At 44.7% G+C, this 14,770-nt stretch overlaps 1 protein-coding gene across 1 annotated transcript in view; it reads left to right on the plus strand.

The window, feature by feature from the left end:
- dpf1 (double PHD fingers 1) overlaps positions 1-14,770 on the plus strand; it is a gene marked incomplete at its 3' end in the record, with an annotated part of 119,007 nt that overhangs the window by 23,112 nt on the left and 81,125 nt on the right.

The raw sequence follows: 14,770 nt of genomic DNA on the forward strand, positions 1-14,770 counted from the left end.
TGGTCTGTTGTGTGTTGTGTTGTCTGTTGTGTTGTCTGTTGTCTGTTGTGTTGTCTGTTGTGTTGTCTGTTGTGTTGTGTTGTCTGGTCTGTTGTGTTGTCTGGTCTGTTGTGTGTTGTGTTGTGTGTTGTCTGTTATGTTGTCTGTTGTCTGTTGTGTTGTGTTGTCTGTTGTGTTGTGTTGTCTGGTCTGTTGTGTTGTCTGTTGTGTTGTCTGGTCTGTTGTGTTGTGATGTCTGTTGTGTTGTGTTGTCTGGTCTGTTGTGTTGTCTGTTGTGTTGTGTTGTCTGGTCTGTTGTGTTGTCTGTTGTGTTGTGTTGTCTGGTCTGTTGTGTTGTCTGTTATGTTGTGTGTTGTGTTGTCTGTTGTGTTGTGTTGTCTGTTGTGTGTTGTGTTGTCTGTTGTGTTGTGTTGTCTGTTGTGTTGTGTGTTGTGTTGTGTGGTCTGTTGTGTTGTCTGGTCTGTTGTGTGTTGTGTTGTCTGTTGTGTGGTCTGTTGTGTTGTGTTATGTTGTGTTGTCTGTTGTGTTGTCTGTTGTGTTGTGCATTGTGTTGTCTGTTGTGTTGTCTGTTGTGTTGTGTTGTATGTTGTGTTGTGTTGTGTGTTGTGTTGTCTGTTGTGTTGTCTGTTGTGTTCTCTGTTGTGTTGTCTGTTGTTTGGGGCGACAGTGGCTCAGGAGGTAGAGCAGTCGTCTGGTAATCGGAAGGTTCCCGGTTCGCTTCCCAGTGCCCACCCCTCCCGGGCAGCGCGTCGAAGTGTCCTGTGAGCAAGACCCTTAACCCCCTATCTGCTCCCGATGAGCAGGTCGGCACCTTGCATGGTCGCCGTGTGTGTGAATCTGTGAGTGAACGGCTGAATGGGAGGCATAAGTTGTAAAGTGCTTTGGATAAAAGCTGTATTATATAAATGCAGTCAGTTAGTGCAGGTCGACTGTAGTATGAGCCAAAAATCTCCGTTCACAAACAACTGCACCCGGCTGAACCCAGATCAGTGGGATTACAGGACACTAGGGCTGACCTTTGAAGCTTTTTTTGGCAATCGAAGCTTCGGGGCCGAGCTTCGATTTTAATTCGAAGCTTCGAGAAAATATATATATATATATTAATTAAAATATATATATTTTTATCTTATGTTGTGGGACTTGTACAGCACTTTGGTAAACTTTGTTGTTTTTAAATGTGGTCTATAAATAAAGTGGATTGGATTAATTAATTAAGTAGCCCCTTGCGCTGCCTGGGTGCAGTGGGGCTGCTCTCACAGCCAACGACATGACATTACATAATTATGTTGCAACCTTCGTCTATCAAGCAAACAATTATATTATATTTAATTTATCATTTATAGCAGCATAGGCATAGCCTTATTAATGTTTTGTGTGGCGTCGCCGTTGTGTACAACGATACTTACGTTTTTTAGGTGATTTGACAAAGTTGTTGTAGAGTTGTGATATGCCATTTTCTTCTGGCATATCTGGCACTCTGCTTTTTGGGCATTGTCTTTGCATACTTCTTCGTCAACATGTCTGCTGCACATGTCCTTGTTGTTTTCAACACAGATAATCTCCACGTGCTTGTTGTAGAGAGGTGGAGTCGAGGCGCCGCTTACTTTCATTTAATTGGAATGGAGGCGGTGAAGGCGCCGTTTACTTTTGTTTCATTGGAATGGAGGCGCAAGATTTTGGAGACAAAAAAATAAAATATAATAATAATAAATTTTTTTTTTTTTTTTTTTTAGACTTCGATTTTTTTTTAATGTTCGAAGCTTGTGCCATCGAACGAAGCTTCGAAGTATTTAAGACAGCCCTACAGGACACCCTCTCCACAGCGGTCCGTGTACAATGAACAATAGTTTAATTTCTCATTCATTTCATATTCCTTCATATTCATATTCATATTATTTCATATTCCGGTTAGCTGACAGGGTGGTGTTTCTACTGCGTCCTGATGAGCATCACAGTCTTCAGTCACACTCTCTGCTCTTTTAATCAGCCAAAGAGTTTTGTAAATTAAAACGTTGGAATCGCTCCCTGGATAACCTGCTGTTGCGGCTGAGAGCGACACTCAAGATGCTTCCACTGTGTTCCCACTGAGCCAAACCCAGAGGAGACACTCTTCATGAAGTCTCTGTTCCTCTCTCTTTCTCTCTGTCTCTCTCTGTCTCCATGTCTCTCTGTCTCTCTGTCTCTCTCTCTCTCTGTCTCCCTGTCTCTCTGTCTCCCTGTCTCTCTGTCTCTCTGTCTCCCTGTCTCTCTGTCTCTCTGTCTCTCTGTCTCCATGTCTCTCTGTCTCTCTGTCTCCCTGTCTCTCTGTCTCTTTGTCTCCCTGTCTCTCTGTCTCTCTGTCTCTCTGTCTCCCTGTCTCTCTGTCTCTCTGTCTCCCTGTCTCTCTCTCTGTCTCTCTCTCTCTCTCTCTCTCTCTCTCTCTCTCTCTCTCTCTCTCTCTCTCTCTCTCTCTCTCTCTCTCTCTCTCTCTCTCATCACTCTATATATATCTCCCATTCTCTGTCTCTGTCTCTGTCTCTCTCTCTATCTCTCTCTCTCTCTCTCTCTCTCTCTCTCTCTCTCTCTCTCTCTCTCTCTCTCTCTCACCCTCTCTATCTCTCACTCTCTCTATATATCTCTCATTCTCTCTCTCTCTCTCTCTCTCTCTCTCTCTCTCTCTCTCTCTCTCTCTCTCTCTCTCTCTCTCTCTCTCTCTCTCTCTCTCTCTCTCTCTCTCTCTCTCTTAGTGCTGTGCCATCATGTAATGAGATTGAAAGACAAGCACCCAAATTGAAAGCAGCCATTTTCTACAGCTGTCAACCAATTATTGAGGAGTGCCGTCGTTGTTGGTGGAGGAGGTTCTCAGATATTGGAAGAGTAGGGGGAGAGGGGGAGAGGGGGAGGGGGGGTATTGGGGATTGAAGTTGGGGTGTGTGTGTGGGGGGAGGGGGGGGGGGCTGTGAGGGGAGAGAGAGGGGGTGGGGGCTGATTGGGACTAGGGGTGAACTGTTTTGCATTTTGAATGTTTTTTTCTTCTGTCATTCTCTCGTTCTGTCTCATTCTTCTCCCTCTCTCCATCTCTCTCTCTCTCTCTCTCTCTCTCTCTCTCTCTCTGTCTCTCTCCCTCATCCTCCCTCCCTCATCCTTTTGTTTATACTGATACTAGAACCACCTTTCAAACCCCACACTTTAAACATTTTATTTATTTTTTATTTTAAAAACAGGGCATATGGCTATTTCTTGGGAAAATTTTTGTACATGTGTTTATTTGGCTGTGGGTCCTTTATGCATATGCATGTGTGTGTGTGTGTTTTGACTCATTCAGAAGTATTCATATGTGTGCACAGCAGCTATAGTTATATCTCTGAGGGAGTGCCAGCCTTTCTATTTCTGCCCGACTGGCGACGAGGAGGACCGTTCACACGCTGCAGGGAGGGAGACAGGAGGATACTGTGGCTTTTATAAACGCCGGAATCAAAGTCCTCCGCCGACCAGACGAGACCGGTTCAAGTTCTTCCAACGAGCTCACGAAGCCCGTTATTCTACACGTGTTATCACTCGTTATTTACGTCCGTTGCAGAGGCAGCGCAGGTTGTGAATCAGAATAAGGTTTACTGCCGAGCGCATTGACACATACTACAAGGAATCTGGCGCGGCGCTTGCGCCACACAAAGAGGACGAAAACAACATGTGCAGAATGATTTAAAAAGGGAATATAGGAATTAAAAATAGAAAATATATGCAAAGCAGTGGGGGCGAAGGTCAAAAGAGAATTTGTAGACGTGTCAGAATATACAGAGCATAATAAATTGTATATACAGAGAATCTGCAGGGGGGACCGAATATCTTTACATGATATACTGTAGGTTACAGGGTTTATACACAGTCTGAGAGCATAGCCTCAAGACCCCTACACTCTGTATCCTCTAACTACACACCCTCAAGACCCCTACGCTCTGCATCTTCTAACTACACACCCTCAAGACCCCTACGCTCTGCATCTTCTAACTACACACCCTCAAGACCCCTACACTCTGCATCTTCTAACTACACACCCTCAAGACCCCTACACTCTGCATCTTCTAACTACACACCCTCAAGACCCCTACACTCTGTATCCTCTAACTACACACCCTCAAGACCCCTACGCTCTGTATCCTCTAACTACACACCATCAAGACCCCTACACTCTGTATCCTCTAACTACACACCCTCAAGACCCCTACACTCTGTATCCTCTAACTACACACCCTCAAGACCCCTACACTCTGTATCCTCTAACTACACACCCTCAAGACCCCTACACTCTGTATCCTCTAACTACACACCCTCAAGACCCCTACGCTTCTCATCTTCTAACTACACACCCTCAAGACTAGGGATGCCCCCCTGAAACCCGGTTCTAAACGGGAACCGGTACAAAATTAGAAAAAAACTGAGTATTGATAAGCTCTGACGTTATCGGTACTGCTATCGGTAGTGTAGGAGCGGATTAGCTACGGAGCTAACAGAATGTACCACTACGAATTGAAAATGGGGGACCCTGATGTAAACAAGACAAACGTCTTTCTCTGGTCTGCATCCCCTTAACAATTGTGTACATTGAGCCGTACTGTATTGTACCCATTCTGCAATCTGTTAATAAAGTTCTCATTAATTCATTAATTCACCATCCATCTGCGACGCAACGGAGCGGATTAGCTACGGAGCTAACAGTGTACCATCCATCTGCGATGCAACGGTGGCAGCAACACTTGAAACGGAGTAACGTTAACGGTATGGCGAGTTCATACTACACTACACGTATGAACTCGACATAACGTTAGCATTACCCTGTTTACATGAAGTGTTTAATTAGCAGCAATCTGTTGTTGAAAATGTAACGTTAAACCAGAAATGGAAACGCGAGGACAGGAAGCCGTCATGAAATAGGTTGTAGTCATAATGTAGTCTTTTAGACCCCTACGCTCTGCATCTTCTAACTACACACCCTCAAGACCACACTGCATCTTCTAACTACACACCCTCAAGACCTCTACACTGCATCTTCTAACTACAGACCCTCAAGACCCCTATGCTCTGCATCTTCTAACTACACACCCTCAAGACCTCTACACTGCATCTTCTAACTACACACCCTCAAGACCCCTACACTCTGTGTCCTCTAACTACACACCCTCAAGACCCCACTGCATCTTCTAACTACACACCCTCAAGACCTCTACACTGCATCTTCTAACTACACACCCTCAAGACCGCTACACTCTGTATCCTCTAACTACACACCCTCAAGACCCCTACGCTCTGCCTCTTCTAACTACACACCCCCAAGACCCCTACGCTCTGCCTCTTCTAACTACACACCCTCAAGACCCCTACGCTCTGCATCTTCTAACTACACACACTCAAGACCCCTACCCGCTCTGCATCTTCTAACTACACACCCTCAAGACCCCTATGCTCTGCATCTTCTAACTACACACACTCAAGACCCCTACCCGCTCTGCATCTTCTAACTACACACCCTCAAGACCCCTATGCTCTGCATATTCTAACTACACACCCTCAAGACCCCTACGCTCCTCATCTTCTAAATGCACCCTCCTCAAGACCCCTACGATCTACATCTTCTAACTACACACCCTCAAGACCCCTACACTGCATCTTCTAACTACACACCCTCAAGACCCCTACACTGCATCTTCTAACTACACACCCTCATGACCCCTACGCTCTGCCTCTTCTAACTGCACACCCTCAAGACCCCTACGCTGTGCATCATATAACTACACACCCTCAAGACCCCTACGCTCTGCATCTTCTAACTACACACCCTCAAGAGCCCTACGCTCTGCATCTTCTAACTACACACCCTCAAGAGCCCTACGCTCTGCATCTTCTAACTACACAACCTCAAGACCCCTACGCTCTGCATCTTCTAACTACACACCCTCAAGACCCCTACACTGCATCTTCTAACTACACACCCTCAAGACCCCTACACTGCATCTTCTAACTACACACCCTCAAGACCCATATGCTCTGCATCTTCTAACTACACACCCTCAAGACCCCTACGCTTCTCATCCTCTAACTACACACCCTCAAGACCCCTACGCTCTGCCTCTTCTAACTACACACCCTCAAGACCCCTACGCTCTGCATCTTCTAACTACACACCCTCAAGACCCCTACGCTCTGCATCTTCTAACTACACACCCTCAAGACACCTATACGCTCTGCATTTTCTAACTACACACCCTCAAGACCCCTACACTCTGCATCTTCTAACTACACACCCTCAAGACCCCTACGCTCTGCATCTTCTAACTACACACCCTCAAGACCCCTACGCTCTGCATCTTCTAACTACACACCCTCAAGACCCCTACGCTCTGCATCTTCTAACTACACACCCTCAAGACCCCTACGCTCTGCATCTTCTAACTACACACCCTCAAGACCCCTACGCTCTGCATCTTCTAACTACACACCCTCAAGACACCTATACGCTCTGCATCTTCTAACTACATACCCTCAAGACCCCTACGCTCTGCATCTTCTAACTACACACCCTCAAGAGCCCTACGCTCTGCATCTTCTAACTACACAACCTCAAGACCCCTACGCTCTGCATCTTCTAACTACACACCCTCAAGACCCCTACACTGCATCTTCTAACTACACACCCTCAAGACCCCTACACTGCATCTTCTAACTACACACCCTCAAGACCCATATGCTCTGCATCTTCTAACTACACACCCTCAAGACCCCTACGCTTCTCATCCTCTAACTACACACCCTCAAGACCCCTACGCTCTGCCTCTTCTAACTACACACCCTCAAGACCCCTACGCTCTGCATCTTCTAACTACACACCCTCAAGACCCCTACGCTCTGCATCTTCTAACTACACACCCTCAAGACACCTATACGCTCTGCATTTTCTAACTACACACCCTCAAGACCCCTACACTCTGCATCTTCTAACTACACACCCTCAAGACCCCTACGCTCTGCATCTTCTAACTACACACCCTCAAGACCCCTACGCTCTGCATCTTCTAACTACACACCCTCAAGACCCCTACGCTCTGCATCTTCTAACTACACACCCTCAAGACCCCTACGCTCTGCATCTTCTAACTACACACCCTCAAGACCCCTACGCTCTGCATCTTCTAACTACACACCCTCAAGACACCTATACGCTCTGCATCTTCTAACTACATACCCTCAAGACCCCTACGCTCTGCATCTTCTAACTACACACACTCAAGACCCCTACGCTCTACGACTCGTCTTCTAACTACACACTAGGGGTGGATGGTATAAACGGTATACGGTATAAACGGTATTAATTTGCTCTACGGTATGGATTTTGACTATACCGTGTAACCGGTAGAGTAGCTCTAAAATAGCAATGACGTCATGTAACCACAGCGCGACTATTTCAATCGCATTTGCCCCTAAAAATAGATAGAATTAGTCATAGATAATAGATATGTGCAAACTGGAAAAAGTTATTTAGGAGGCTTCGCGCAGTGGGCGTGTCAACACGCAATTGTCATTTCATAATAAACACATATCACCGCGGCGCACAGCAAGTTTCAATTTCAGTTCCTGGCATTTTTAACCAGTGGAGAAAGGTAAGAGATGTCCCTATCGTTTTTCTTATATGAATTATTCTACGTCAATAAAACATACCTGGTGATCAACTACAGTTTGCTGTAAACATTATGATATGCGTGTAGTGTTATGATAACGATGGCTGCAGCGGGAGCCGGGAGGACGGCGGCAGCAGTGGATTTGCGAATAGCATGCAGCTGCAGAGCCGCAGAGCCAGCGGCGCTTTCAGGTCAGGTCCGCTCAACAGCGCCCCCCCCCCCCCCACCCAACGGCTGAAAGCTGTGACCAGACCTGAAAGCGCCGCTGGCTCTGCAGCTCTGCAGCTACATTATGCTTCTAGCAAAATCCAGCATCCAGCCCGGCTGTTTGCAATGGGAGCAGCACGGACTCGGGACTTATTTTATTTGGAATATAATGACTTTATACGCAAAAGTAGCCTAGTTTTAAGTTAAAATATTATAAATCTACATGCCTTGAGGATGTCATTCTTTATATAGCCTGCCTATCAGGCTAAAAAAATTATTCTAACGGAAACACTGATACCGTGATATATACCGTTACCGTCTATGCTTCAAATTATACCGTGATATAAATTTTAGAACATACCGTCCACCCCTACTACACACCCTCAAGACCCCTACGCTCTGCATCTTCTAACTGCACACCCTCAAGACCCCTACACTCTGCATCTTCTAACTACACACCCTCAAGACCCCTACGCTCTGCATCTTCTAACTACACACCCTCAAGACACCTATACGCTCTGCATCTTCTAACTACATACCCTCAAGACCCCTACGCTCTGCATCTTCTAACTACACACACTCAAGACCCCTACGCTCTACGACTCGTCTTCTAACTACACACCCTCAAGACCCCTACGCTCTGCATCTTCTAACTGCACACCCTCAAGACCCCTACGCTCTGCATCTTCTAACTACACACCCTCAAGACCCCTACACTCTGCAAATTCTAACTACACACCCTCAAGACCCCTACACTCTGCAAATTCTAACTACACACCCTCAAGACCCATACACTCTGCATCTTCTAACTACATACCCTCAAGACCCCTACGCTCTGCATATTCTGGCCGCCTCAGACCCACTCCTATCCCAGCCCCTGGGGGGTCATCAATGAGAAGCAGGCTATTCTCTGTCCTCGCTCCACAATGGTGGAACGAACTTCTGTCAGGAAAAATTTTCCGCCGCTGACTAAAAACATATGATTATTATTACTATTATTATTATTATTATTATTACTATTATATGTTTTGTTTGTGTAAATGATTCAGTTGTCGTATAGAAGATAGAAAACTTTATTGCCATTTCAACACATGGTTGATTGGGATTTGTCTTGGTGCCAAACATACAGTACATACACTATAAAAACATACAATATAAAAACACACAAGAATACATGCGATGCAATCCCCACAATAAAAGTATTACACAAACAATAAAAAAAAATGCTACAGTACCTAAAATAGCTCAGTGTTCCAGTTTAACGTGCATATTGCCTTAAAGTGCCTGTCGGCTGGTATGGTACAAAGTGCCTGTGCATTTGGACTTGAGTTCAGGTGACGGACAACGGAGGTAACACACTCTGTTACAGTAGCTCTGAACTGAGAGAGGCACATTTAATTCAAGAGAAGACCAGTCAACAGAACCATTTCCAACAACATACAGCAGGAAGGGAACACAGGCACCACACGCTAACGCTCCACTCTCATCTATAACGTGACATATCCTGCCGTGGTTCACGTGAAGCCGCCTATCGCGCCTCGCCGGTGTGATGGTAGATTTATTATCTTTGCCAACTGGGTCAGTTGACAGAGTGGCAGCTTGCGGCGGAGAGAGTCCCTCCCTCGCTCTTCTTCACATATCCAATCAAGACCGGGGATCAACCGGTATGGATTATCTTTCCCAGCCGATACCAATTATCGGTGAATTAAAATGACCGATAGTCGATGTGTAAGATCGATATTAAAGAGGTCATGGGACCCGTTTGAATACGACCATGCCCTTTTCTTTTGTGAAACTTTGGAGCAGTATTCAGTACGCTAGCTGAAAAGATCTGCGGATGTAAACTATACCCACTATAGACGGTATAACCACGAGCGGTGCGTCAGCAAGGCACACAGGGTCCTGAGAGACCCCAGCCACCCAAACCACACACTGTGTGAGCTCATGCCGTCTGGCAGACGGTACCGCAGTCTCAGGTCCACATCCAAAAGAACACTGAACAGCTACTTCCACCGGGCAAACAGTCTACTGACGGAAAGAATTATCACATGAGCATATTACACAAAAGCACCTTAAGTGCCTTACACACCACACAAGCACACTTATTACACACACACACACACGCACGCGCACACACACACACCAGAGCATGTGAGCGGAGCGGCGCGGGGAGTGGAGCGGGTGGTTTTGAAGTAAGCGGCGGAGTGGGTTTTAAAATGGGTCCGAGCGACTCTGGAGCGAGAGCTCTCCTCCGCTCCCAGCCGCTCAGTGCACACGATCACACAGTGGTTTAAAACTGATGTAATATACGTGTAGTACAATGCCAAAGCAACAGGTGGCGATGTACAAACATGAAGGCCATTTTCAACCAATGAGAAGGGTGAACCGTCACTACACATCCTATGATCCTGCTAAGTCCAAAGTAGAATCCGCCATCTTTAAATCACCTCTCGGGCGAACGCAACATTTATTTTCAGTGAGAAACAAACAAAGTCCAATACAAAAAAAAAGGATACATTCACTGTGTTCTGCCTCATTTATTGATGAAACGAAACCAACATCAACACAATGTACCACCAAGAGCGGAGAGTTTATGTCCCTCAAAAAGCGAGAGACTAAAGTTAACGCTGTTGTTGTTGTTAGCTTACATGCTAACGTGAATGGGATTGGCCATATCATTGCAGCTAGGCTAGCTACCATAGATTAGTAGAGCTAGTTGAATGGATAAACGTTATTTAACATTGCAGAATGGGTACAATTACAATACGGCTCAATACAAACAATTGTTAAGGGGCTCAGGGGGTGTAGACTGTTGTAGTTTGGTCAAATCAAGCTAATTTACATCATGCTCAAAAAAAAGAAAATTCTGCTGAGCGAGCTGTGGAGCGGGGAGCGCTTGATTCGTAAATGAAGGTGAGCGGTGAGCGACTTGGGGGGGGCGGGCCAACATGAGCGAATGAGAGCGGAACCAGACGTCTAGAGTGAAGAGCGGATTTCTCTGGCGCTCCGCTCCGCTCACATGCACTGACACACACACACACACTCGTTTTTCTGAATGTATGTACATTTAAAAAAGCTGTGACAATAAAATAATCTGAATTTGAATCTGAAATGCTGGTACCGGTATCTATGGTTCATATGATACCTATTCTTACGCTCTAGCTTTAAAAATAGCCTGCCATAATATTGCTAACCTTTGGATATAGATATTGCAGTATTTTGTCCATGTCAAAATATTGCTAATCTTAAAGTCCAAAGCAGACGGCGGGCGAGCGACGTCGCCTGGCGATGCGATCAGCTGTCGCTCAACAACAATCGCTTAGCACCCCACATCACACACGACCGTTGAGGTAATAGTAAGCTATACGTTCACTACCACCGATTGGCCTGAAGATGTCCTCAGAGATCTACGATAGCCTAATATGACCACTGCTATGACAGCAGCATTAATAACATTGACTGCCAATAACGAGTATATTCGTGCAAACTGTTTGTGAGCGAGGTGGCAATATTGATCGGTGTGTAGCGAATGAGTGGAGATCATCATTAAAAGAGAAAATACTAAAGCCAAACCAGTGAGGATGTAATGTTACCGGGGCATCAGGGGAGACATCCCTTCTCCAACTAACGTTATTTATTTAAATGGTTCCTGTTAATTAATAATTAACATAAGTAGCATTGTAATAATACCTAGGTTATTGATCAATGAATGTATTGATAAATAAATGTATATTACAAATGATACACCATGTAGAAGTCATGTTATTTCCTCATTGTCCTTGCTGTGTCGCCTGTCTGCCTAAAGAAATAGGATTGAGGCGATATTTAGCCAGGCGACAGAAGTTTCCTGCTGTGTGGGTTCTGTCATTCATAACAATGGAGGCCCAACCCCCTCCAATGTACAGTTTATTCCCCCACGAATGCATATATTTTTATTTTAGGATCTCTGTCTCTTAAACACTACTGTATATTTGTATATCTTGTATGTCATAAATGTCTGGATGTTACAGTACTGTATGTCGTGTATGTGATAAATGTCATGATGAATTGAAAATGGGCGACCCTGATGTAAACAAGACGAAAGTCTTTCTCTGGTCTGCATCCCCTTAACACAATATCAGCATCTTATAGCTCTACCGCCAACGCTGTAAACGGTGGGAGTCGCTCACCTTGTTTGCAGGGCTATAACTATTTAAATATTATAGCTATATCTGCAATACTATGGCCCATTCGACATCGGGTGTCTATCGTTCAAGATGTGGGAAAGTAATATTTTTTCCATTCATACATTGTCGTTTTATACCGTGGTGAATATAAGTATGGTTTTAGAGTGGTCTGGGTTCATTCCTAGAACGCTAGTTATATTATTATTATACTTAATCGATTGGCATTTCGTCCCTATACACGCTACAATAAAAAATTTAAATGCATATGATCGGTATATATTATGTCCCATCATGCATGCAGGAAATGGGGGGGGGGGTCGTTTATGACTAATTGATTGTCAATAACGGCATTCGTTAGTACAACTGCATACGTTGATCAGATGGATTGCAATGATAGAAATGGACAATCAAGCTGGAATTAACGTTAGATTGCTCTTAACTCTAGTCTAGCCGATGAGACTGCAGAAAGAATATTCCAATTATTTGATTGCCATCTGCTAGATCGTATTTCCGTTTGGCCGACGCCATAAACTCCAAAAGCATATTGATTCTTGCGTCTCGAAGGCGATTCAATGCACTCGACTGTGTATCTGGATCCATGTTACAAGATAACTGCGCCCGGACGACATTCACCGACACACAGAGCCAAGCTTCCTGCAGAGAGTAAGTGCAACATCGGCCGAATACCACCAGGCGGCGGTATCGGGCCGTTGCGATCTCAGACAGAGTGCCAGAGTTTCCCAGAGCCTTGCTGGATGAATTATGAATGGAAATGATTGAAATTTCTTTATTGGGAAAACCACATTGAGATACAGTATCAGAAATAGCGAATAAAATAAATAACAATCACAACAACGAGTTGACTCTGTGTTGGCACTCAACGATTGGACGGCAATAACGAGTTAACTCGTTTTTGGTGCAGAAACGGTTAACAATTGTGTGTATTGAGCCGTATTGTATTGTACCCATTCTGCTATCTGTTAATAAAGTTTTCAATCAATCAATCAATCAAACGATACAATTCTGTCGGTCGCCTGGCAAAAATTGCCCGCTGTGTGCATTGGACTTAAGAGCAATATTTAGCCCCATCCTTCTTATATGTAGATTCCATGCATAGTTTGATATGGTTCTACTATTATCACTTCAGCACAACAACGTTGCTCGTTAGAGCCTGTGATGGTAACGTCGGCTTCTGATATTGGCTGATAACGAATTTCTTTTTTTAAACAACCAATATCTGCCCGATATATAGGCAAACCGATATCCCCCTGATGAAAACTGCCTCTCCGTACGACGACAGGCCCGGCCGCCAAGGCTAACGTCTACGGGGCAGAAAACACACTCTCTTCACTGTTGTGGCATTTTTTAATCAGCCAAACAGTGAAACTGTAGAAATTTGTCAAATTGTATAAAAATAGAACATAGTTTATTATCTGTTTCCATGGCCATAGAAATATGATCAGTTTATAATCAGAGACACATGTGTACACTCAAAAAAGCGTCTGACCAGAAAGTGACAAAGAGCTTTGGTCAGACTTACAATAATATATACATAATTGACATGACGTACATAAGATGACCAGATATGACAAGAAAGGTAAACAAAAATGAGAAAATAAAAAAACAAAAGATGGGTCTAGGCCGGGGCTTTGTTATGTCTCACACAAGAACTGGAGTCGAAAAGCACCTTGGGCGTCTCATATCTCCTGGCCCTTTGGCTGTTGTTTTAAGAAACACTGTCAGACTGTCGCCCTGGTGTCTTGAGCTGTTATACTAGTTGACCATTGTTAAGTAGTCAAGGCTGTACAGCGAATATGTATTTAACACAGAGCTTATGTACATTGTTAACAGAATTCGGCTATAGGGCGACAATAATGTGGTCAAGAGGCATGGTTTCTATCTTGAGCCTTAACTGGCGTGATTCCTTAATTCACATGGAAAGAGCAGCAGTAACATACAGGTCTTCTCTCACTGAGAGACATGGGGGGAGAGAAAGAAGTGGGAGGAAACATCTACTTATATACTCGCCACATGGTGGTGTACCTGAGTGGCTCCGCCTAGAGCGCCCTCTAGTGGAAACAGATATATATGCAGCTAGACAGTTACTGGTGGAGACAGTTATATATGCAGGTAAACAGTTACTAGTGTAAACAGCCACATATACAGTTAGACAGTTACTAACAATCCTACACAGAACCTCTGACTTCAACAGACATGATAATATTTTCCAGACAAAAACTGCCTCTCTGTACAGCAACAGGCCCGGCTAACGTCTACGGGCAGAAAACACACTCTCTTCACGAAGCACAATATAAACTGTACGGTCATGGCTTACATTACTGATATAGGGCAGCGACACGAGATATCATATTTGCTGATAATCTAACTCGTATGTTGATGAATTATTCCTTCTGAATATTCTGTAGCTGTGAGCTCCCTTCAGACAGGCTCATGCTGTGTGTGTGTGTGTGTGTGTGTGTGTGTGTGTGTGTGTGTGTAGGTGTGTGTGTTTGTGTGTGTGTGTGTGTGTGTGTATGTGTTTGTGTGTGTGTATGTGTTTGTGTGTGTATGTGTTTGTGTGTGTGTGTTTGTGTGTGTGCTTGTGTGTGTGTGTGTGTGTGTGTGTGTGTGTGTGTGTGTGTGTGTTTGTTTGTGTGTGTGTTTGGTATCTGGTGTCTCTGGTCCAACTAGAAAAGGGTGACCTTGATATCTGCACTCAGCAGGACAGTCACTGAAGATGAGTGATTA

Source organism: Notolepis coatsorum, assembly GCF_963971535.1.
Source record: "Notolepis coatsorum genome assembly, chromosome: 1".
NCBI lineage: Eukaryota > Metazoa > Chordata > Actinopteri > Aulopiformes > Paralepididae > Notolepis > Notolepis coatsorum.